At 42.4% G+C, this 25,494-nt stretch overlaps 1 long non-coding RNA gene across 3 annotated transcripts in view; it reads left to right on the top strand.

Annotated features, from left to right (window-relative positions):
* The window catches only part of LOC137417888 (uncharacterized), a 26,367-nt gene extending 10,947 nt beyond the window's left edge, over nt 1-15,420 (top strand). Inside the window, exons 1-3 of one of the 3 annotated variants that reach the window (XR_013621947.1) lie at nt 7,549-8,738; nt 11,219-11,356; nt 14,033-15,420. This is a non-coding gene — a long non-coding RNA (uncharacterized LOC137417888). Of the gene's footprint in view, nt 1-7,548; nt 8,739-11,218; nt 11,357-12,146; nt 13,179-14,032 lie in introns of those variants that run through there. The other 2 variants (XR_013621945.1, XR_013621946.1) reach the window with 2 other exon arrangements.
* Nucleotides 15,421-25,494: the final 10,074 nt, after the last annotated feature.

A 25,494-nucleotide genomic window follows, 5' to 3' on the forward strand; every position in this document is an offset into this window, starting at 1 on the left:
GTATTCAAAATCAAAAGCGTTGTATTATTAATGTTAATACAATTCAAAGAAAAGGAGCAGTAAGAATTGATGTTTTACTCACAAGAGAGCAGGTAAAAACACTAAATGCTGGATCACTTAAAATTAAAATGACAAAACCTATGTTGAAGAAATATTCAACAAGGGAAATGAGTGGAGGATTTCTCCCATTTCTAATTCCTTTATTTGCTGGTTTAAGTGCGGCGGGAGCATTGACTGGTGGTATTTCAGCAGCGGTAAAAACTGCTATCGAAAGGAAGGCACAACTAAAAGCTCAAAAGGAATTGGAAAGACATAACAAGGAGTTGGAGAAACAAATTAGTGGAAGTTGTGTAATTGTAGATTTTGCTCAAAAACTTGAAAGTCTACCTGATCAAGCTAGATTGTTAGTTGGAGATATGCTTTCCTCTATCGCTCAAGCGGGTGTTAAACTAACTAAACGGGGTAATGGATTGTATCTTTCTCATAAATAAATGGATAAATGGTTTAAACAATTTGGAAAGAATACAACGTCAAATATGGAACTAGCTAAGTATTGTAAAAACACTAAAAATTGATAATGTGATTATTTGCATGAGAGATGAATTAACAAAGTTGTCCAAGAATACAAAGAATATTATTATGAATTTAGACACACAGAATGGTTCTCATTGGGTTTGTATTCATAATAGTCAGGATAAATATTATTTTGATAGTTATGGTATGCCACCACCTGTTGAAGTAATACAATTCTTACAGGATGGTGTTCATCAAACATTTCAAGTTCAAGAAATTAATTCTAAATGTTGTGGTCAATTATGTATATATGTATTATTTAAACTCAACAACAATGAAAATTTTTATGATGTCATTTTTAATCTAATACAAATGACATGTTGGAAAAGATGGTTCTATCTTTGGAGAATCCCCTCAGGATATTGATTTATCAAATTATTATACAAAGGCACAGGCCGAACGACAAAAATATAATATAACAAAAAATATTAATATTAAAAATACTTATAAATTAATCAATTATCCAAACCCTACAGATGTGAATGACTTAATTAGATTCAGTGATTTATCACAATATATAACTTTAAATAAAACAGCACGGTTTGTTAAACAAGTAAAATTTACAACCACAACACCTGGTTATACTGACCATACACCTTTCCTCATTCAATTTAACTATCTCCTTACAATTGAATTTTATAAAGAAGGACATATAGTTAATATGCGAATTAATAAATGGGGGTATGGTATGCCTGATTTAGGGTATAATTGGTTTTTTTCAATAAAATTAGAAGACCTACATGATTTTAATCAGTCGCGTAAAGAAGAATGTTATCCGCTTGGTGAGGAGAAGGAGTTATGTGGAAGTCCAATTAATAAACAACAAATACATGATTTTAAGATAAATTTAAAAAAATGATAGTTTAGTGATGGTTAGCATGACAAAGAATGAAGGCAATGAGATAAGGATAGAAAGCCGAGGAATACAAACCGATTTGGTAGTGGGAAGATGGGGTGGTATTACTTGTCATAATATTAATCTCACATATATTTCTGATACATATATGGCAGGAAGCAGACTACAAGAGAATTATAAATTTTTGTGTCCAGGGATACCTTCAAGAAAAGGGTGCTCGGTATTACGTACCTTATGATTTGGAGCATATACATGGAAATTTTGTCATAAAAAACTGGCTTTATACTGATATTGCTAAAGCCACAAATAGAGACTTGTTTAAAATATTAAATAAAAATGAACTTCTCAAAGTTCTGAAATATAAAACTCTTTTAGAAATCATCAACAAATCTTATTGGTATCCTATTATGAGAAAAATAATTTTAGATACAAGAATATCTCAAAATCCAGATGAGTATATGTATAATATTCTTTGGGGCTGAAACTCAAGGGTAGCAAGGGATGAGTAAGGAGTTGAGGAGAAGGAGGAAGGAGTTGAAGAAGGGAAGGAGGAAAGAGAAAAAGGAGAAGGAGGAGAGGGAGAAGGAGGAGAGGGAGAAAAAGGAGAAGGAGGAGAGGGAGAAAAAGGAGAAGGAGGAGGAGGAGAGGGAGAAAAAGGAGAAGGAGGAGAGGGAGGAGAGGGAGAAGAAGGAGAAGGAGGAGAGGAGAAAAAGGAGAAGGACGATAGGGAGAAAAAGGAGAAGGAGGACAGGGAGAAAAAGGAGAAGGAGGAGAGGGAGAAAAAGGAGAAGTAGGAGAGGGAGAAAAAGGAGAAGGAGGAGAGGGAGAAAAAGGAGGAGAGGGAGAAAAGGGAGAGGGAGGAGAGGGAGAAGGAGGAGAGAGGGCAAACAGAGGAAAGAGAGAGAGAGGAAAAATATCAAAATATGACCATTCCTGAGATTAATGAAAGATTGAAGGTAATACGGCAAATAAATCAATCTCAATGCACCGAAGAGGAAAATAAAGAATTAATGGCTCTTAGGAAGATATCGTATTCAATATTAAGGACGTCAATGTCTTCACTTCCAGGGAGGAGATTTAAACGAGAAAGTGGGGATAAAGAAGAAGACGGAAAAGAATATGTGGTTGATGATGTTGGTGTTAACTTTAGTTAGTTTTATTTGTAAATAAATGGAGGAGAGAGTGAAGACTTTCCTAAGGATTCTTTGTTTTAAAATATCAAGATTGAAATGTATATGTTGAAAACCAAAAAGGTTTTGGTGCTATGTCAGACTTTTTCTCATAAATAAATATGAGTTATTCTCTCAAATGTAAAAAGAAAAGGAAATCTAAAAATATCTCATGTTAAAGCTAAAAATAATAGAGTTTATCAAAAAGGAATATGTCAAGTGTGTGACTCTAAAAAGTGTCAATTAATCTCTCCTAAAAGTGGAGGAGACATACAAAAGTTTCTGTCAGGAAGTAAATTTACAACAACTGGAATTCCTGGGGAATTACACCTTCCAGGGTATTCTTTCTGTGGTCCAGGAACAAACCTGGATAAAAGATTAGATGAGGCTAACAATCCTAAACCTTGGTCTAAGCCTATAAATAGGGTTGATGAAGTGTGTTTGAATCATGATATTGCTTATGGGAATACCACTACATTGGATGAAAAACATGAAGCAGACAGAGAAATGTTGTATAATTTGTCTTTGATACGAAATCCTACGTTGAGAGAGAAAGTTGATAGGTTTATTGTGAAAGGAATGATAAGTGCTAAATTGAAACTTGGTCTTGGTTGTTCCTCAAACAACTATTAGGCTCTAATGATGTCATCAAGACTGAGGAACTTTTGGCTGAAGAATTACACAAACCTATAATCACCAAGTTTAAAAGAAGGAAGGTTTATTCCAAAGACACTGACCACATATGGTCCGCTGATTTAATTGAATTGAATAATGACTGGGGATACAGGTATGCTTTAACCGTTATTGATTTCAGGAGTAGATTTGCCTGGGTTGTTCCTTTAAAAAATAAAAGGGGTGGTACTTTAATGTTAGCCTTTACGCTAATATTTGATAGGGATAAAAGAAAAACAAATAAACTGTGGACCGATGAGGGAACAGAGTTCTATAACAAAATATTTATGAAATTTCTTAAGGGAGAGGGTATTAAATTATACAGCACCTTTAATGAAGGAAAGGCAGTTGTTATTGAGCGTTTTAATCGTACTTTGAAAGAGAAATTATATAAAAAATTCACACAACTCTGTTCTCAACAGTGGGTATATTTAATTCAAAATATTGTAGACTAGCAGAAGTACCCGGCATTGCCGGGGTAGGGAAGGCGATGGGAAGGGGAAGGGTGGAGGGGGAGGGGGAAGGGGAATTGGAAGGGGGGAAAGGGAAAGGGAGGGGGAGGGGGAGGAGAGGAGGGATATAGATGGTTGCTGGCAATTGATCACATCCACAAATGATGTAATCCACACAATTTATGTACTTTACATAACGTTAATAGGAATACATGGCCGTGTAGATGGGAAATAGTTTGTTTGAAATAAATCACAAATATCACATGAAAGTTTTTAAAATTTAGAGCTATTCCCACTCAGAGTTAAACATCACCGCAATATTACTCGGTTGCTTCAACGTTTTCTGTGAATTATATAAAAATCAGATCAGAATCAGAATCAGAATCGATATTCTCACAATCATCACAACACACCACACACGTCGTTAATTACGCAGTGCTTGTAAACAATGTTCTTTGTCTTTCCTTATTCGGATAGGATGTATAGGTTGAGGGTGGATAGAGCCAATGAGGTGGCATACCTGGCCTTGCACCTTGAATGTAGGCATGAATCCTTGCTCATTGACGACGCGATCTGCTCCAAACAAAGTCATTTGGAACGAAGAGTTGTAATTACGGATTTCCTTCAGGAAGTGTCTGGATTGAGTCGTAGTTGATTGAAGTAGTTCTTTCAAAGGTTCCGGTGGAGATTGGAGAGAAGGCAAAGGACATTGCCTCCCCTGCAACACATTCCTGGTGTTTCTCCCTTCCATTTCAAGGCATGGCAAAACTGACAGGTGAACGACATGGAGCCAATATCAACGTTTGAGGAGTAGTCAGTGTTCGGATTGTAACTGAATGCAGCCTTCCCCCATGCAATGGCCGGCTGCCATCTGCCTGATGGTTGCCAGTTGTTGAGTCGTTTTTGGCGCTGTTCTTCTGTCTCCTGCTGTCTGGCCCTCGCTACACTTTGTTGATTGGCGTTTAGACATGCCTCTGTCTCATCTTCTGTCTCTCGCTGTCTGACCCTCGCCAGACGTTGTTGATTGGCGTTTAGACGTGCCTCTGTCTCATCTTCTGTCTCTCGCTGTCTGTCCCTCACCAGACGTTGTTGATTGGCATTTAGACGTGTCGTTCTCTCATCTTCCATCTCTTGCTGTCTGAATCTAGAGACACGTTCTTGATTGGCTTGTCGATGGTGAAAAGTATCTTCATCGGTTTCATGGAGTCTCCGATCAGTGATTTTCCTTGCTCGGGAGGTTGAATGCGACAAATTTCTTTTCTGCGGTGCCATTGCCTTTATCACAGTCAGTCTTCCAGTCACTCACTCATAGGCAAATTCAATTTTTTTCACTTTTACGTTTACACGTGGTGATGAAGATTGCAACTTCTGCAATCAAACAAATGACGCAAATGCAAGATTGCAATTCTGCGTCGTGTCGTGGGCGTGGCCAACGTGGCCTCATGCTCCAAGGTGATTGGCTAACTCGAGCTCGAGTGAGCCATAATGCGCTACATTATGGCAAAAAATATGGATCTAAAGATGAAAGAAAAAAAACCTATGTGGTGTGAATGGCAATGGTCATTCGATATATTTTCGCTTTTATGTTTTGGCTAACTCGCTCATGAACCTGACGAAGATCCTGAGCGAGGATCACTATGCTACACTATGTTATGCTAACGCTACATTAGCTATGCTACGTTACGCTACGTTCGCTACATTATGGCTAAAAATATGGATCTAAAGATGAAAAAAAACAACCTATGTGGTGTGAATGGCAATGTTCTTCGCTGAAATGTGAAAAAACGCAATCACTTTTCGCTCTGAACGTAACGCGTAACTGTGAGATTATGGCGGCAAGGATGGAACATCACGTGATTGCTCTGAGTGAATCAGTGCGCTGCTCTGCCACCGGCTCAGATTCCGTGTCTAATATTCCTCGCTGAAATGCACTGAGGTAAAAATATGGATCTCGTCAAATATTTTTAGGTAGGCCATGTTCTTCCCAGGCTCAATGGCCATGGCTATGCCAAATATCAAGCACGTGAGCCTCTCCGTTTAGGAGTCTATCGGTAACATTACACACACACACACACACACACACACACACACACACACACACACACACACACACACACACTGTGTTTTACCTATACTAGGGCATGCCCGTACGTGGGGGCAATGCCCGTACGTGGGTACGTGGGTACGTGGGTGCGAGTACGGTGACAATCCCCCCCCCTCTATTTACATGAAATGGTTTGGTTCATGAAATGTTTTGGTCCATTCGCAACGCCAAAGCGAACGGCGAACGCTTTACATGAAATGGTTTGGTTCATGAAATGTTTTGGTCCATTCGCAACGCCAAAGCGAACGGCGAACGGCTTGCGAGTACAGTGACAATCCCCCCCCCCCCTCTATTTACATGAAATGGTTTTCATTAGTTTTAAAACATAGTTTAACGCCAACATAGCGGCAACATAGTTTTCCAACGTGAAATAAATGAATACGCTCTCAAACGTGCCGTCCGAGGCAGAGTGTGTTCGCCACGTTCGGCACACGCGATAGCTCGCTGCTCTCTGATTGGTTGAATCGTTTTTTGGACATAGCTCGGTAAGTACTTCTCCGATTAATTTAAAACCTTGAAAAGGCACATCCTCGGGTCCCTAGCAATATACCTGGCAAGTTTCAAGTATATCGGACCGGTAGTTGTCGAGAAACAGCGGTCACAGACAAACATACATACATACATACATACATACACACAGAGATTAGTGGAATTATAGATAGATAGATAATTACAATCATACAGTTCATTCATCAACAAAATCAAAACCATCAGAATCATCTATCTATAATTCCAGTAATCTCTGTGTGTGTGTGTGTCTGTCTGTCTGTATGCGACCGCTGTTTCTCGACAACTACCGGTCCGATATACTTGAAACTTGCCAGGTATATTGCTGGGGACCCGAGGATGTGCCTTTTCAAGGTTTGAAATTAATCGGACAAGTGGTTCCCAAGGTATGGTCACCGTACTCGCAAGCCGTTCGCTTTGGCTTTGCGAATGGACCAAACCATTTCATGTAAATAGGGGGGGGGGGGTTCTGTGGTCGTTGCGAATGGACCAAACCATTTCATGTAAATAGAGGGGGGGGGTTCTGTGGTCGTTACTGCCACGTGGTTTCAAAGTTTTTTTTTGTTGTTGTTGTTTGCACGCATGTTTTTTTGCATGCACGTACGGGCCCTAGTTTACAAAATTACAATATGAAAAGGAGATTAATTTGAGAAAACCGAAGTTCAAAGTTGGTGATATTGTAAGAATATGCAGATGGGAAAGTCATTTTGAGAAAGGTTATACCAAAAAATGGACTAATTAATTATTTAAAATCGTTGATGTAATGCATGCAGTCCCTTGGACCTACAAATTATATGATACGAATGGGGAAGAAATCTTGGGTTCATTTTACTCACAAGAATTACAAAAAACAAAACTGATAAGCCATTAAACAACAACCATCCATACTTTTATCCACCCCACCCAGATTAGCTAATTTAATTAGTAGTAATAAAAATAATAATTAAATAAATACATAAAAATCATAAGCCACGCCCACACAGACCCCGCCCACACAGACCCCGCCCACACAGACCCCGCCCACACAGACCACACCCACACAGACCACAACCACACAGACCACACCCATCATCCCCCAACCCCTCTGTGCGCCCCCACCCTTGACCCTCCACCCCCCTCATCCCACCCCCCTCATCCCACCCCCACCTTCCCCACACCCACAAGGGAGGGGAGGGGTGGGATGAGGGGGGTGAAGGGTCTTTGGGAGGGGCGCACCTCCCCGTTCCCTTTTCCTTTATTCTCTTTTTGTAATTAAGAATTAAATAATTGCAGACAAAACAAATATATATAAATATTGAAAACATAAAAATCTTTATATTATTAAAACATTTTTCTTGAGGTATATATTCAGCTTTTTCCCAGCACAAGTCAAAGGCACCAGATGTCTCCAGGTTCTGAATCTCTTTCTGTTAGACAAGAGGACGGGTGAAGCAAGGAGAGGAAAATATGAATGACATATTTATGTCTGGGTGCCCTTCCTGACGCCAACCCTGAATCGCCTCCTACGATGTGCAGGGATACAGTGCACGTATTCTAAATGGTGTAACATACACACATACACACATACACATATGCACACATACACACATATATATACACACATATACATACACACATATACATATACACATATACACACACATATACACATATACACACACACACACACACACACACACACACACACACACACACCTCTAAAAAAATTGAGTTTGGTGTCAAGACCGCCGAGATGAAAATTTAGGGTATCACATGTTGGTAGTAAATCAAAATAAGCCCACGCATAGTCATGGTCATCGATCTCAACAGGTGTTGTATTCTGTTTGAAAAAAGAAAGAAAAACATGCATCGTATTAACAATGAATAAATAAATGTCAGCTCCCGTTTATTGGTTCCCGTTTATTTGTGCCATTCAGAGAGATGAATAATGAATTACCAGGGTCAGACTCTGATGGTCGTTTTGGACAAGAAACAAAATTTCGTCTGTGTCTTCATTCAAACCCATATTCAGTTCGTTGTACAACTCTTGAGGAACAACTTGATATTCAGCCAGGATATTCACAATATTTGAATTGCTGTAATAAAGGGAAAAAAGAAATAATTAGTTATATAATTATTCACATACAAAGCTCTCATTAGCAGTGTTTAATTCTGAATGAAACTCACCAATGTTCTGGTGAGTATTCTTCATCAGAGCAAAGCCTGGAATAAGTCAAGTTGTCATTCATCTTCATCGTTTCATAATGTTTAAAACTGAATTCAACACAGCTTTTTATAATGTAAAATGTATTCGGGGAAATGAACTGACTGTCATCATTTCGAAGAAATTCAGGGCGTGTGGATGAAAAACAGGAAACAAGACAATGACAAGTTCTGGGAATTTATCCAAGTGTCGTTTCTCAAAAGTGAGGAGATTTAATGAAAAACGGTTTGAGTATTGTCGCCTTCGTTTAAAAATGGTAATATTAAAAAAGTTAATGTTAATGTTAAAAAAGTTGATGAAAAAAATTAAATGATTTCCTACACATAAACAAATATTTGTAGGATCATTGTTTGAGTGGTCTACTAGGGATATTAAGAGGGTGAGAGGGAGCAAATATTTGTACGATCATTATTTGAGTGGTCTAATGAACAACATTGAGGATAAGAGTAGGTGCTATAGCTTGTATGTCAAAAGGCCAAAAGGTTCGCAAAGAACAGGGTGGGAGAAATAGGTGTTTTGGGGAAATAAGGGTGAGAGGAAAATTAACATGCAAGTGAATGGAGAAATGAGAGGTGGTCCAGGAACAACATTTATTCCCTACTAGTGGGATTGAAGAGAGTGTGGGAGTTTGTTCCAAAGGCGGGAGAAAAGAGGAGTGAAGGTGAGCAGAGAGTCTTGATTTTGGCATTTTCACCATAACAGGGTTCCTGGCAGGTCTTGTGTGTCCTGAAGGAATATTTGGGGGGCAGAGCACAGACAGAGTAGTGTGAGCGAGGCTGGAGAGGAGTTTGTGGAAGACAGAAATATCACCAAACTGTCTGCTGTGAGAGTGAAAGGCTTTCAGAATCATTTTCATCATGCAGATACCAATGATTCTAAAAGCTTTGGCTTCTGCAGCATGAAATTGAGCCAAGTGTGAGGCAGGTGCACCAGCCCAGAGAGGTGTCATGTGCCATCAAGATGTGGATAAAGCTTTGTATGTGGTGAGAAGCTCAGAAGAGCCAAGAAAGGACTTCGCATGACAGAGGATGTCCAGTTGGCGACTGCCTTTGGAGGCCAGCTTGGAAATGTGGTTTTCCCAGGAAAGATGATGGCAGAAAGTGAGACACAAAAGCTTGAGTGACAGAGGGTTTTCCAGATGGTCTTTACAAAGACAAATAGTGAGGGTGTGAGATTTGTCAGGATTGAATGGACATGTTCAACTTGTTCGACAGTTTATGATTTTATCCGGTCTGCAGAGAGTGAAGAGGATGCCTCTGCCGATCTTCGGGTTGAGAGATGGAGTAGCAGAGGGTGGAGTCATCAGCAAATCGATAGAGAGGATATTCCAGAGAGTCAGATAGATCATTGATGAAGACCAGAAAAAGCACAGGGCCAAGAACACTGCCTCGAGGAACTCCAGCCTGGACAGGAAGGGGAGATGAGAGAATTCCATTCAGGGCCACATGTTGATTATGACCATAGAGGAAGTCCGCAAGCCATGCAAGGAGTTTTCCATCGATACCATAAGAGGAGAGTTTGGTGACAAGGGCCCAACCATATTGAAGGCACCACAGATGTCAAGGAAGTCGGCTCTCATTTCCTGTTTAGCATTGAGGACCTCAATCCATTGTTGAGACAGCTGAAGCTGCATGTCCAGAGTAGAGTGACCTGGTCTGAAACCAAATTGATGATCAGATATCAAGCCATTGGAGAAGACGAAAGGTTTCATATCCGAAGCAATGATGGATTCCATGACTTTGCTGATAATTGGGAGAAGGCTCATTAGTCTGGAGTTGCAATGATCTGTTTTTGCAGCTCTTTTGTGCAAAGTGGTGATGTTGGCTGATTTCCAAGCAGATGGCAGATGACCTTGAGCAAAAGAGAGGGTGAAGAGAACAGAGGGATGTTGGAATAGAGCGGCAGAGCAGCATTTTGAGACCCGTAGGACCAATGCCGTCTGGTCCATTTGCGGAATCAGTCGAGGGTTGACAAACTTCTCCACCTTGTCGGGATAGAAGGACAAAGAGTCCAGGAGCAGCTCGGTATGATTGGTTATGGTGGGTACAGAGAGCAATGGGTTTGGGACACAAGATTTTGAGGCAAACACAGAGTTGAGGCATTCAGCTTTTTCACGTGCTGAGTCAGCTGTGTAGCCGTTTGAGGTAAGGGAGGAGATGGAGGGGGAACAAACACCAGAAACAGATTTGACCAGACGCCACCAGGATTTGGAAGAGGGAGACAGATAAGAGAGTTCGGTCTTGAGAACGGAGAGATACTATTTCCTGGCTCTTCTGAGGGTAGAAACACACTTGTTCCAAGCTTTGTGAAAGTAAATTTTGAAAAAAATTTAACGGCAGTAATTTCCAGAGAAAGATTTTGATGAATCTTTCAATCTTTATTTTAATTAAATTGAAATAGATACTTGAACACTGTTCAACACAAACTACCTTCTTCATACTTCCAATAACCTTGAGTTTAGCAGTACTTGGACATGTTAAATAGGATGGCGAATAAGGCTGATGTCGAAGACGCTTCACATCAATAGCGCTTAACATCCGGAATTTTTTTTAAAACAATCTTAAACATCATTGTTATATTTAAATGAGTGTGTAGATTTCATGATGTATCATGTTCTATGAACTCTCAAGATTGTTCTCATTCTCATTTCCCTGCAAAAGACTGATGCTGATTTGTACACAGGTGATGTCTATCTTGTAAATGTGGAAACTAGACAACAAGACTATTCATCTGCCACAGAAGATTCAAAATGTGCTTCTGCAAAGGAAGGTTCAGATGATATTCACATAACAAATGGAAGTGCTTCTTGTTTTGCAACTGGTGAGTGGAAATGTATAAAATTAACATAGTCATGTGAAAAAGTAAGTACACCCCATGTAAAGATTTGACTTTTTCAACATATTTCAACATACACCTATTTGATCTTCACTTAAACAATATTGACAGATAAAGGTGATATAATATAACAAATACCATGAAACATTTACATTTTGGAGTCCATTGTATAATTGAAATAAACATAAATGCAAATTTCGCATGTGGAAAAAGTAAGTACACTCCAACATTTATCAATACTTCAAATACCTAAAATTAGAATCAGGTGCACCAGCTCAGGTGCAAATGATTAGAACATCGTTAGAAAAGATCTTGGAGGAACCTGTCTTATTTAAACCTCAGACATTTAGTTTGGTTTGCTCTTTGTTGTTGAAGTGTGCAGCGTCACCATGCATAGAACAAAAGAGCTTTCTGAGGCCTTCAGAAAGAAGGTTATAGATGCCTACGAGTCTGGGAAGGGATTTAAAAAGATCTCCAAACAATTTGAAATCAATCATTCGACTGTCTGGAAGATCATCTACAAGTGGAGAAGATTCCAAACAACTGCCAACCTGTCCAGGCTAGGCCGCCCCACAAGTTCAGCCCGAGAGCAGACCGCAAGATGCTGAAAGACGTCTCTAAGAACCACAGATTGTCATCACGGGACCTACAGGTAGCTCTTGCCACTGTTGATGTCAAAGTGCACGAGTCTACCATTATAAAGAGGCTGCACAAATTTGATCAACATCGGAGGTGTGCCAGGAGGAAACCTTTGCTGTCCAGAAAGAACATCAGGGCAAGACTAAAGTTTGCCAATGAACACCTAGGCAAAGACCAGCACTTCTGGAACAATGTGCTCTGGACAGATGAGTCAAAGGTAGAGCTATTTGGCCACAGTACCAGAAGACATGTTTGGTGAAAACCAAAGACAGCATTTGACCACAAGAACCTGATACCAACTGTAAAGCATGGTGGTGGAAATATTATGGTTTGGGGCAGCTTTGCTGCATCAGGGCCTGGGCAGCTCACCATCATTGAGTCCACTTTGAATTTTTCATTATACCAGAGGGTGCTTGAGGATAATGTGAGGCCATCTGTCGGAAAGTTGAACCTCAACCGAAGGTGGACCTTGCAATATGACAATGACCTTAAACATACCAGTAAATCCACCAAGCAATGGCTGAAAAGAAAGAAATGGAGGGTTCTGGAGTGGCCAAGTCAAAGCCCGGATCTAAATCCCATCGAGATGTTGTGGTTGGGATTTGAAACGAGCTGTGCATGCAAGAAACCCCTCAAACATCACACAGCTGAAAGAATTCTGCATGATGGAGTGGGCAAAAATTTCTCCCAGTCGATGTCAGAGACTGGTAGACAGTTATAAGAAACGTCTACTTGAGGTTGTTTCTGCCAAAGGTGTCAATACCACCTATTAGAGCCAAGGGTGTACTTACTTTTTCCACATGCGAAATTTGGATTTATGTTTATTTAAATTATACAATGGACTACAAAATGTAAATGTTTCATGATATTTGTTATATTATATCACCTTTATCTATATAATAATAGCGTAAGGACTCGACTTTGTTATCCCTTTTATGCCGCACTCAGTGACCCGATGCCCACGGCACTAATGCATTTACGATCTACGAACCACGCTCTTTGTTTATCACATACAGCCGGACTCGAAAAATCTGAATTAGCCGACGTTGGGGCCCAAAAGCAGCCGATTAACCGCCGATACGACGCCATCTTATGACGCCATCGTATTGGCATCTGCTGGGCGAAGCCGAAGCAAGCAGTCCGCTGATTGGACACTGGACAGGCGAAGGTGAAGCAATCCGTCCACTGAGTGGACAATCCAGAGCATGCATTTGTGCTGGTGTCGGGGATCGTTGTTCATATACACACTCTTCATTCTCATCTTTCTTCCTAACTCTTACTCGGACAAGCAAATCCCCTATGCCATCCATAATGGTACACTCTATCCAGACACCATGTCCTCCCTTCCATGGATGTTCCACGGGTTTCGGCTCGTCTATATAATAATAGCGTAAGGACTCGACTTTTGTTATCCCTTTTACCCTGCACCCAGTGACCCACTGCCCACGGCACTAATGGATTTACGATCTACGAACTGCACTCTTTGTTTATCACATACAGCCATAATCGAAAAATCTGAATTAGCCGACGTCGGGGCCCAAAAGCATCCGATTAACTGCCGATACAACGCCATCTTACGACGCCATCTTACGACGCCATCATATTGACGTCTGCTGGGCGAAGGCGAAAGCAAGCTGTCCACTGAGTGGACAATCCAGAGCATGCATTTGTGCCGGTTTCGGCGATCGTTGTTCATATACGCACTCTTCATTCTCATCTTTCTTCCTAACTCTTACTCGGACAAGCAATGCCATCCATAATGGTACACTCTATCCATACACCACATCCTCCCTTCCGTGGATGTTCCACGTGTTTCGGCTAGTCTATCAATATTGTTGAAATGAAGATCAAATAGCTATATGTTGAAATATGTTGAAAAAGTCAACTTTACATGGGGTGTACATACTTTTTCACGTGACTGTACAATCTTTTGTGTTGAGAAAATATAAAATTTTCCTGAAAGGTGTTAAATATTTTGCAAATTTGATTTTGACTAAAAAGTGATGTTCTTTGTTTCTGTAGAACAATCCAGAAGTCATATGGGACAAATCAGGTCCAGTCACAGCTTCACAGTGAAGAAGAAGCCATTTTTGAAGAAAACAAAATCACATAATCAAGACTCACTTTGAATGAAATACAAGTGCATGTCCATCAAGATTGATATTAAATTGAATAAACACAAAAATGTTGTAGAAAGGTGAATACGTTATAAGTGTATTGTGTGCAGAATGGATTTTGCTTCAACGGATACCATCAAAACACACATGAGGATCCAAACTGAAAACGCCCCCATAAGTGCTCTGTCTGCGATAAAGGTTTTCACAAAAAGAAATTTTATTAGACAAATGAAGATCTATCCAGAAGAGCGACCTCACAAATGCTTGATTTGTGACAAAGGTTGCTCTAACAACAGAAATTTGAAATTACATATGATGATCCATGCAGGAGAGTGACCTTACAAATGCTCGATATGTGATAAAGGTTTCTCTCAAAAAGGCTATTTGAATAAACATATGAAGATCCATACAGGAGAGCGTCCTTACAATTGCTCGATATGTGATAAAGGTTTCTCTCGAAAAGGCCATTTGAAATCACATGTGAGGATCCATACAGGAGCGCGACCTTACAAATGCTCGATATGTGATAAAGGTTTTTCTCATAGCAACAGTTTGAAATCACATATGAGGATCCATACAGGAGAGCGACCTTACACATGCTCAATATGTGATAAAGGTTTCTCTCAAAAAGGCAATTTGAATAAACATATGAGGATCCACACAGCGGAGCGTCCTCACAAATGCTCTATATGACAAAGGTTTCTCTCAAAAAATAAATATTAAATCACAGATGAACATCCATACAGGAGAGCTGAAATCTGAAATACCCAGACATTAAAAATGAGGTTGTAGGATAAGAAAATGACAGCTTTAAAAAAATGTAAAATTTATTATTCTGGTTCTCCATATTCTCATAATGGATAATTATTGGAAAATTGATGCCACAAACTCAAATGGTAATGTAACTTCATCTCTCAATCTGATCTTGGATCTCATTGGGATTCTTTGAGGGTTTTCCGCAGGTTGCCAGTTTGTAATTCTTGTTTCCTTCCTCGCCATGTATCCAGCCAAGATCCATTTGAGGTTTTTGATTGTGACCTGTGCTTAGGAATTTAGTTTTCTTTCTGATTTAGTTGTTTTTCTTGTCTCTTTTTGGTTATGCTCAGATGGCATCTTTCCATGGCAGTTTGGACGTCATTTGTTGCTCAATCTTTTCTGTAGTCCATGTTTCATTGACATGTCTGATATGGAGAGAACACACTTGTTGTAAAATTGTCAGAAGAAGTCTCCTGCCTATTACGAAACTTGAATTTGTAAAGGGTTTTGCAATAAAAAGAGGTCCTAAAACCACAATCCACTGTCTGTGTTATTGGGAATTCTATGAAAGATACCGGTCAATGAAGGGGGTTCGTAAATGTCTGACCTGAATTGAGAAATTGACTTTGGAGTGTGTATGGATAGAAATGGGAATTGAATGTAAATATTCAGTGCGCATATGTTGCAATGGGTGGAGCTGGTAACCTCAACAGCCTCATACCATTCCATCAGTGAAGATTTCCAATCTGTGCTTGTTGTAACTCCGAAGTACTGCTTGAGGGGTGTAGGGGGTCCAAGGGGCGGAAAGTGTTTGAATGGTGTAAAGGAGTGAAGGTGTAGTCAATAAATTACCTCGGGTTCGTTAATAAATTAACTGGAGTGCACCCCGGAAATAATGGGCCAAATGACGTCCTTATGACTGTTTAAAACCCCTATTGAGGTGCATTGTTGTAAAAAGTCTCATTGTAGAAGGTTTTATCATGATTAACATTGGGAGCTCAACGCAGTGAGGTCACAAACAAACAGAAAAGCAACAACTCACCTTATTGTGAGTGAGGTAGATGTTGGAGGTTTACCCGTTGGCATGTGGTGGCTTGGAGATGGTGGCACGTGGGGTTTTGGCAGGCATTGCATATAAGGATATTTGGCAGGCATCGTTTATGATGATGTCCCTCCAGTGCGGTGACGACTCCATATATATATATATATATATATACTAGCAGAGGTACCCGGCTTTGCACGGGAGTGGGAGGAGGAGGGGAGGGGGAAGAGGAGGGGAGGGGAACGGGGGGGGAGGGGGGAGGGGGAAGCGGGGGAGGAGGAGGGGAGGGGGAAGAGGAGGGGAGGGGAATGGGGGGGAGGGGGAAGGGGGGGAGGGGGGAGGGGAAGGGGGGAGGGAAGGGTGCAGGGGTGCCCAGGGGAAGAAGGGCCCCTCCCCTCCCCCTCCCCCCCCTTTCCCCTCCCCCCCTCCCCTCCCCCTTCCCCCTCCCCCTTCCCCCTCCCCTCCCCCCTCCCATCCCCTTCCCCCTCGTTCCCCTCCCCTTCTCTTCCCCCTCCCCTCCTCCTCCCCCTTCACACCAGGGGGGTTGACTCAGCCTGTCATCCCACCGAGGTCGGAAGTCGGAACTCATTGTCGTCAAATAAATGTAGCCTGTATGTTTCACTCTTTGTCACATGCCGTTGGTCCCATGTCAATCGGATGAAGTTGAAAAATTAACGTTACGAAGGTTCTCTGGGACGTACTGATTCCGAATAATGAAGTTGAAAAATTAACGTTCCGAAATACGCTAATTACGCTAACAGAAGCGCTGGAGGGAGCACTGCGCTCCCTCCCTTAGATTCCCTCCCTCTTCTGCTAGCGCTAATTACGCGTAACACACTAATTTTAAAACCCGAAGTTGTTTTAATTTTAAGGTGTGCTGTAGTCAGAAGCGCTAGAAGCGCTGCGCTCCCTCCCTTCGAATCCCTCTCTCTTCTGCTAGTGCTAATTATGCGTAATACGCTAATTTTAAAACCCGAAATTTTTTAAATTTTATGTCTCCGTGACATTCCTGGGACCATCCCGAGTCGAACAGTACTTGCCGCTCGCAAATCCGTCCACGGGTTCTCGAGATCTTAGAGATTGTAGACACATACATACATAGACACATACATAGATCAGGATACAGACACAGAGGCCAACTCTACTTTATATATATAGAGGTACCCGGCTTTGCACGGGAGTGGGTTACTTTGGGCCAGTGGGTTACTTTACATTAATGAGTAAATGTTTTTAACTCACCTGTTATTTGGGTTGTAGGCGTTCTGGTAGACGGTAGTAAGGTTGTCGGCAGTAGCTGTGTTCTAGGCTGGCTGCTAGACGTTAGTGGGGTTGGAGGTGGGCTGGTAGACGATAGATGGTGTCTGTCGGCGGGCTGGTTTGATACATATCGCAATCCATAATTATGGAGTGGGGCTGGCAAAAGACACATAGAATACTCCCTTGCCCTCTCCCGAGCAACGCCTGGCACCTCCTGTAGTCAATATATCAGTTCTACAGGGCCTCTGTGTAAACAACGTTCCGCGTTTTACTTTCGGGTGCCAAGATTGTAAGTTTTTCTTTGTTGGAAGTGCGAGAGGCCGCCACATACAGCTGACCATGGGTGAAGCAAGGCACGGACAGGTCCACTCCAATGGCCTTGAATGTCTGACCTTGTGATTTGTTGATTGTTATAGAAAAACATGGCTTGCATGGAAACTGGAGGCGACGAAACTGGAAAGGCAGCTCTGAATCTGATGGCATAAGTGGTATTCTGGGCAGAAGGATGACTTCACTTTTGTATGGCCCACAGGAAATGGTGGCCTCGATAACATTGGCATGAAGGCGGGTGACAAAGCAGCGAGTGCCATTGGTGGTCTTTGGTGGCTCCATGTTTCGGAGTATCATGATTGGGACACCGATCTTGAGAATCAGAATGTGTGGCGGCATTCCTGACAGCTCAATGGAGTTGAGCAGTTCAACGGGGTAGGTGACTGCCTCATCATCACAGATGGCACTGTCAACAGACTTGTACCTTCTCTCCTCACCAGGAAACTCAGACATGAGCCAGGTATTGAGCTTACTCACATTGGTGTTCAGAGGAGAGAGAATTGCTCGCTCAGCCAGCCACTCATGATTGTGAGCATTGGCAACCAAACATGGGTACACATCAGCCTTGAGCTCCTCCAATGTCTTCACAACCTTCCCCAGCCCAGTAGGGATTGTGATGGTGTCTGGTGCAGCTGTTAATGGGATCTGTCCATTGCCAACTTCCAGGAGCATTTTGGAAAAGTCAGCTGCCCCTTGATCCCCAGACAAATGCATTCGCATGTTCCTTGTTAGGTGTTTGACAGTCACATGACGCCAGAGGTCGGAAGTTTTTAGACTGGCATTCACAATGTTGGCCCTTGTGCCCCTCTTGACCACAGGCAAGATCTGGCGGAAATCTCCACAGAGCAGCGTGGGTATGCCTCCCATGGGTCTGTGCACGCCTGTTATGTCCTGTAAAGTGCGGTCTACAGCTTCATACGCTGATTTGTGGGTCATTGGTGCTTCGTCCACAATGATGACAGCTGCATCGTTTATGACCCTGGCCAAGGCTGTGCCACGCTTGATGCCACATGTTGCTTGCTCCTTGGTGTGGGCGTCAAGTGGAATTTTGAATGTGCTGTGTAGTGTCCGCCCACCCTGGAGCAGTGTTGCAGCAATGCCACTGGATGCAGTTGCAAGGGCGATCTTTCCTTGGGATCGGATATGTTTGAGGATGGCATTGATGACGAAACTCTTGCCTGTGCCACCTGGCGCATCCAAGAAGATTATGTTACTGTGCCTCATGCCACTGTTGACGCTACCTTGTTCGACCAGTTGAAGGACTGCATTGTAGACATCACGCTGGTCATCAGTCAGCTGTTCAAGGAGATCATTGGCCTGAATTGTCAACTGATCTTGGTCATAATCTACCTCTCTGAAGTACTCCCTTGCGAGCCTCTCATCTGTGCCCCTCTGTGGTATTGGGAAGTCATACGAACTGAGAACACTGCCACCCATCAGCAACACCTTGTCCTCAAGTGCGCAGAGTGCCAGGTTGTAAACCTCATCATTGTAGCAAGCCGCAACATTACCAATATGGCGACGGTGCTGGAATAGGTAGTCTTCGGATAGCAGGTTACGAAAGTCCTCCCAGAGTGCACGTGGATTGCTGGGGAAGCAGCTGGTGAGAATGATGGCCAATAGGCTCCTGAGGTTTGATGCTGACTGGCTGATTCCTGCTTCCTCCATAGCAAGGTGAAGATGCTGGTCATTTTCCAAGAGTCCTCTTGCCAGGCATGCTTCACGGAAGGACAATTCTTGACCATCTACACTTCTCAGGGCATTGAAGGAAGTGGGACCACATATGTCAGTCAGAAGGAGGCGAACGTAGTAGCAGTCGCCTTGCCGTGGACTGATGCTGTACATGCGGCCAATAGCTGAAACTTCGTGGACAGTAAAATCTCCTCTAACAACCACGCCTCCTTGCTTGCGCCTGGTCCACTTCTTGCTTGACTTATCCCAGGTGTAGTACTGTGGCACCTCATGGTACTTGAGTGTCTTGGCGAAATCATCATGGCTGCAGAGATCAAAGAAAGCAGTGAGTGTGGTGGCTGGCGGTGGTCTCTGTGCCCTTTCCAGGGCATTTTCAGCATTAAAGTAGACTCTCTGACCATTCTCTAGGTGCACGGCAAGTCCCACAACAGGGGGAAAGTGCTGAGATATGGGGTGCTCCAGGATCCTCCATACTGCCTCACTGCTACCCACATAGCGAGCATTCTGGAACTGAGTGACTTCGTCCACTGGACAGTCTCCAGCCCCGATGCGCTGCAGTTGAAAGACAGCCTGGTCAGTCCCCTTGGTCACATACTTGGTTATGTACTTGATGCTACTAATGCTGGAGCATATCTCAACATTGATGTGGCTGTTGAATTGGCGGAGGAGGAATGGGTTGTATGGTACCACCCACTGGTTGCTGACCACTTGCTCCAATTGTCTTCCCAGCTGGTGCATGTTGATCTCCCCAATGTGACCACCATCCTCTGGCTTGAGACGCCGATACTTGGGGTAGCAGTCATTTCCTTGCTCTGTGCTCTGCAAGAATGGCTTTGGAAAATCCTTGGCGCACTTGCGGTCCCTCATGCAAGGACTGTTCTGATTGAGATGTCCACATGGGCCATGGATCATATGAGCCATGACCATCTTGTGCAGTTCCGGATCTATCTCCTTGTCGGGAATCTCAGCACTGATCACCAGGTCAATGTCATCAGGTCTGACCTTGCTCTCGGGAGCAAGCCACAGAAGGATATGTGCATGAGGGAGACCACGCTTCTGGTACTCAATGGTGTACAGGAAGGCTTGCATCTTGCCGAAAGCTCCACGTTTGAGTAGTTCCATGAGCTTCTTTTGCTTTTGACGAAAGACCCGAGCTATGATGTCAGGGCGGTTTTGTGCCTCTTGTCCTGGCTGCAGGTTTTCCTGAATTTCAGTCCATTTGGGGTTGGTGGTCATGGTTATGAAGAAGTCAGGCTTTCCAAAACGGCGGACATAGGCCATGGCATCGCTCTGTTTTTCATGCATCCAGCGGGGGCCACCAGTGTATGTTGCTGGGAGTACAACGCTTTGTCCCACATTGTGTGGATCTCCATCACCAGCAAACAGGCTGTCACGCAGGCTCACATAGTCATCAGCGCGCAAGGTCTTCTGCTCACGACGGATCCAGCCCAATCTCTCAGTTTCTATCTTGCAGTACATGTCCACCAGAAATTGCTGAAAGAGGCGTCCCATTTGCAGTAGGTGGTTGCCCTCTCTTACCATGAGGTGGTAGCTGTAGTATTGAAGCTGGCTGACCTTGCGCCCTCCATCCTGTCCTGCAGCAGTTCGGGCCTGTAGATACACACTGTATCCGTCTGTGCCATACGGGAAGATGATTGGGTACTGGAGTGAATCATAGGATGCATGCAGCTCGCTGATCCTCTTGAGTTCACCATCTCGAAGCCTGAGGACTATGTCTCGGGGATTTGTAGGCTCATTGTCCATCAGGATGGCCACTTCTGGTGCTGACTGGGCATTGTAGCGACGGGCATGCTCTCCGTGTGGCCTCTTGTCCTCCCTGATGATGATCTGCCTCTCTTCATTGTTGCTTCCCTCAGCAAGAACATCATGAGCTGTCTTGAGTTGTCGGATCAGGTGATTGTTGTCATGAAACCAGATGGTAAGATTCCTAAGAATATGTGGATTAAGGCTGCTGTGGTTCCTGGCTGTCAGTTCATCAGCATGAGAGTCCAGGAAGTAGACTTGTAGGAACTTAGGCTGACCCTCCTCAGGTGGTAGCAAGGAACCAATGCGATGAAAGGCCTGGCCCTGAATGCGGAAGCTGGGGTTCCAACCCTGGACTGCTGCGTCTTTGTGACCAAAGCTTGTCATCGCAAATGATCCATTGTACCTTCTGATGTTGGCAAGGAAGTGCCTGCTGGTGGCATCTGTACCAGAGATGAGCTCATTGAGAAATGGTGGTAGGGCTGGGTAAGGGGTAAGGATGACTTTGCCATCACTGCAGCACACCCCTTTTGTCTCTCCATTAAACTTCATAGCTGCACATGCCTGCACTTGTCGTTCATTTGTCCAACATTTGCAAAATTCACTGGGTTACCGCGGTCATAGGTGAAGGCCATGCTATTGGAGTGACGGTGTTGCTCGACGGTCTCACTGGCTCGTGCTTGTGAAGTCTGTAGAGCTGCGGCGTTGCGACGGCGATTTGCATCAAGTCGTACTTGCCGTTGCTCTGGCTGTTCTGCTTCCCGCGCAGCACGGAATCTTTTGGCGGCAGCCGTATTGCGTCCGAGAGCTGGCCTCTTTCTTGGCATATCTGAAGTGAACAATAACCATAAATGTTAAATTTAACTGCCTTAAGTTAAGCAGAGATTATAGCAACAATAGTTCAGCGGCGTAGTAAAAAAAAAAAATGCGCAAGTCAAAACTGGGCGTAGTGGAGAGTGTATGCGGGCTGGCAGACGTTATCGGGATACATAATTCTAAAAATTATGATTATTGTGAACACTGGTAGGCGGGCTAGTAGACGGTAGTGGGGTTGGGTGGTTTAATTGACAATGTAAAATTGCGGCTTGTTAAATGATGCAAATTTACAAAAACTTGAACACTTAACATATTTTGTAAGTTAATATTGTTAACTCACCTGTTACCGGTGTTGTAGGTGGCCTGGTAGACGGTAGTGGGGTTGCCGGCGGGCTGGTTAATGGAAGTGGGGTTGCAGGCGGTCCGGTAGACGGTAGTGGTGTTGTAGACGGTAGACGTTAGTCTGTGGTTAACGTTCCGAAATACGCTAATTACGCTAACAGAAGCGCTGGAGGGAGCACTGCGCTCCCTCCCTGAGATTCCCTCCCTCTTCTGCTAGCGCTAATTACGCGTAACACACTAATTTTAAAACCCGAAGTTTTTTTAATTTTAAGGTGTGCTGTAGTCAGAAGCGCTAGAAGCGCTGCGCTCCCTCCCTTCGAATCCCTCTCTCTTCTGCCGCTTCTGCGCCGGCAATGCTTCTGCTACGCTAATTTTAAAACCCGAAATTTTTTTTAATGTTTATGTCTCCGTGACATTCCTGGGACCATCCCGAGTCGAACAGTACTTTCCGCTCGCAAATCCGTCCACGGGTTCTCGAGATCTTAGAGATTGTAGACCCGAAGTTTTTTTAATTTTAAGGTGTGCTGTAGTCAGAAGCGCTAGAAGCGCTGCGCTCCCTCCCTTCGAATCCCTCTCTCTTCTGCTAGTGCTAATAATACGCTAATTTTAAAACCCGAAATTTTTTAAATGTTTATGTCTCCGTGACATTCCTGGGACCATCCCGAGTCGAACAGTACTTTCCGCTCGCAAATCCGTCCACGGGTTCTCGAGATCTTAGAGATTGTAGACCCGAAGTTTTTTTAATTTTAAGGTGTGCTGTAGTCAGAAGCGCTAGAAGCGCTGCGCTCCCTCCCTTCGAATCCCTCTCTCTTCTGCTAGTGCTAATAATACGCTAATTTTAAAACCCGAAATTTTTTAAATGTTTATGTCTCCGTGACATTCCTGGGACCATCCCGAGTCGAACAGTACTTTCCGCTCGCAAATCCGTCCACGGGTTCTCGAGATCTTAGAGATCATAGATAGAGGCCAACTCTACTTTATATATATAGATATATATATATATATATATATATATATATATATATATATATATATATATATATATATATATATATATATATATATATATATATATATTATTATGACCCCTTCTGACTTGTGTCATTGAATGTGTGGCTGTTCGGGCTTTAATTTAATGTATTTGTTTAATCTGCACGACTTATAATTTCAAACTGCAGCCAATGGGAACTTATAACAAACGGCCTTAGTTTTAAAAAAACGCACCAGTTGGCCCGATCATCCAAGATCATAACGACTTAATGAAATGAGATATTCGAAATCTGTTTTGTTAGACAATCGTAACGCATTCTCTAAACAACGATATCGGTATACGAATAAAAATTGATTGTTTAAAACTGTAGGATGTATATTTTGTGTGTATATTTGGAGGTGTTTATTTAGTAAATTTTGCTTAGTGGTAATCTTTTTTTCACCCTTGAGAGTGATGTTGTTGGATGTGCAGTAAAATTACCTTTAAATCGATGTATTAGTTGTGTTTGTACTATTTTGGTTTTTGAATGATTTGTGCAATTGAGAGGTCACGTGACTCCTTCTTTACCAATCATGTTAAAGGCTTAAATTAACAGTTATTTTTAACATCTGAGTTACCAGTCCTTTGTCTCGTGGATGAGAGATTGGAGTTAAATCAGGATGACATATATCTTCTGCACATCACAAACTTAATTAAAACAATATCTGACATGTAATTTCTTTTCCAGTGACTTCATTCCACACCATAATTGAAGTAAAACTCATGTTATCAATATCACAATATCTGCCAAGTAAATTATGTTAAAATAACTTTATTTCATAAACATTCCTGGTAGCTACAATAATTTTACATAAGCTCAAGCATATTTTTTGTTGGTGTTGAGATTGTTTCTTTGTAGACTATGTTGGTAGTTATTCAACCTTCTTGGGGAAAAATATAGAAATCTCTTGGCGATCTTACTCTAGAACATGCAACATACACCTGACCATGTGAAAAGCAGGATAACTTATAGAGATTGAAAAACAAACTTTTATTGGAAGTTGCAATCTCTTAAACAGAAATGGATAATCTGATGGGATCATTGGAATTCTTGGTATGAATACTTCTTCACCATTATATTTCCCTGTTGTTATTGTGACCTTCAGGACATGTGGCAGCATCTTCTTTATTACCAATCTTGTCCCATTGCATCATATTGGTGCATTGAGATTTTGCAATAGAATGATTGGAGTACCAACTTTCAAGAGTAAAATATATGATGTGGCATTCCTGTTGGTGTCAAAGATTTGATAAACTCTCTGGGATATTGTGTAGCATCCTCATCATTTGGTGGTGTCAAGTGATTTATGTGACACTTCTTTTCCTGGAATTTATTTATCAATTGTATATTGATCTTTTCGACATCAGAGTTGTTGGGACCGAAGATTGCCCTTCCACAAAGCCAATCAATGTCTTGTAATATTGCTTAATAGTTGGGAAGACATTACTGTGAAGTTCTTCTTCATCTTTTGCAATAATGCCACATCAATTTGGGATTGTAATTTGGTTGGAATTATGAGCTAATGTAATTTTGCCGCCATCTCCAATATCAAGGAGTAATTTGGCAAAATTGCCAACTTCCTCATCCTCAGTGTCTAGGCAAAATTATCTTCTCCCCAAAGCTGGAAAAAATGCTGTACGAGTTGTAATGGGGGCTTCTTGGGCTTTTTGTGCTGCAGTGCTGGAGTTATAATAAATCATCTGACCATTTTCTAGAATCGAGATGAACTTGAAGTTTCTGAATGGTTGGATGATGCTCATGGATGGGAAAGCCAAAAATTCTCCAGAGGGCTTCATTGGTGCTTACATATCGAGCATTCTGATATGCATAGGTCTCATCATAGTGGTCTTGTCCATCTCTGCCTAATGAAAATACAGCCATATCTTGACCTTTATTTACATATTTACATACATACTGAAATCAATTTAACAGAATAACGCTAAAAAATTAGTTAACGCTAAAATCGTCTCCTAATATTGCTCCTCAAAACACCACAGCCCCACCACTCCTCTCCCCACACTTCCACACACCTTGGAAACCTCGGTAACACTTCAATGGACACCCTCTAATAATATGTTACATGATGCTTGAAGTCTGCCCCCCACCCCCCATCACATCAGTTCCGAGGGATGGCGGCTTGACGACTATAAGTAATTCTGGTGCCAGGATTTATCTGGTATAGCCAACCTATTTTCCCTTTGCAGCCTCTTCTTCTCCTTATCAGGGATGTGGTGTCACTTTTTTCTTCCATCGACCAGCTTACACTTACAGTGAGACATCTCCGCAAGTTATGGCTGATACTTGATAGAGAAAAGCTCTATCAGAACCTCATTAAAG

The sequence above is a fragment of the Myxine glutinosa genome, chromosome 1, assembly GCF_964187855.1.
Source record: "Myxine glutinosa chromosome 1, kmMyxGlut1.1, whole genome shotgun sequence".
Taxonomy (NCBI): domain Eukaryota; kingdom Metazoa; phylum Chordata; class Myxini; order Myxiniformes; family Myxinidae; genus Myxine; species Myxine glutinosa.